We start from the raw sequence: 343 nt of genomic DNA, 5'->3' as shown, positions 1-343 counted from the left end.
AGCCACCATGCTGGGCTCCTACCTGCCGGGCTGCAGCTTTCCATCCGCGTGGTGCGGCCGCGGCAAGAGCATGTGCTGCTGGGCACAGGGTCCGGCACACTGGACTCAACCACGGCACCATGCCTTGGTGGCGACTCCCGGTCCTGGTCCTGGCTGGCTTTCAGCTGCGATGGTGCTCATCATTCCCTGTGTTTAGCTGATCTGCTGGCACACTACCCTCCACCACCGGCTTGGGAACACGGCCACTGCGATACCGGCCTGGAGTGGGAAGGAAGGGATGGTGGGTCAGGTCAAGGTATGGTGACACACATGGCAGAGTTGGGGGGTTCACCAAGCAGGAGCA

The 343-nt window shown here is 62.7% G+C and overlaps 1 protein-coding gene across 1 annotated transcript in view; it reads right to left on the bottom strand.

The window, feature by feature from the left end:
- The window catches only part of LOC104410777 (CMP-N-acetylneuraminate-beta-galactosamide-alpha-2,3-sialyltransferase 2), a 2375-nt gene extending 2318 nt beyond the window's left edge, over positions 1-57 (bottom strand). Inside the window, exon 1 of the mRNA XM_010021036.1 lies at positions 10-57. The gene's annotated coding sequence lies outside the window, so the exon portion shown is untranslated. The remainder of the gene's footprint in view (positions 1-9) is intronic.
- Positions 58-343: the final 286 nt, after the last annotated feature.

The sequence above is a fragment of the Nestor notabilis genome, unplaced genomic scaffold, assembly GCF_000696875.1.
Source record: "Nestor notabilis isolate BGI_N333 unplaced genomic scaffold, ASM69687v1 scaffold19898, whole genome shotgun sequence".
Taxonomy (NCBI): domain Eukaryota; kingdom Metazoa; phylum Chordata; class Aves; order Psittaciformes; family Psittacidae; genus Nestor; species Nestor notabilis.
This window is presented reverse-complemented; position numbering and strand designations above follow the sequence as displayed.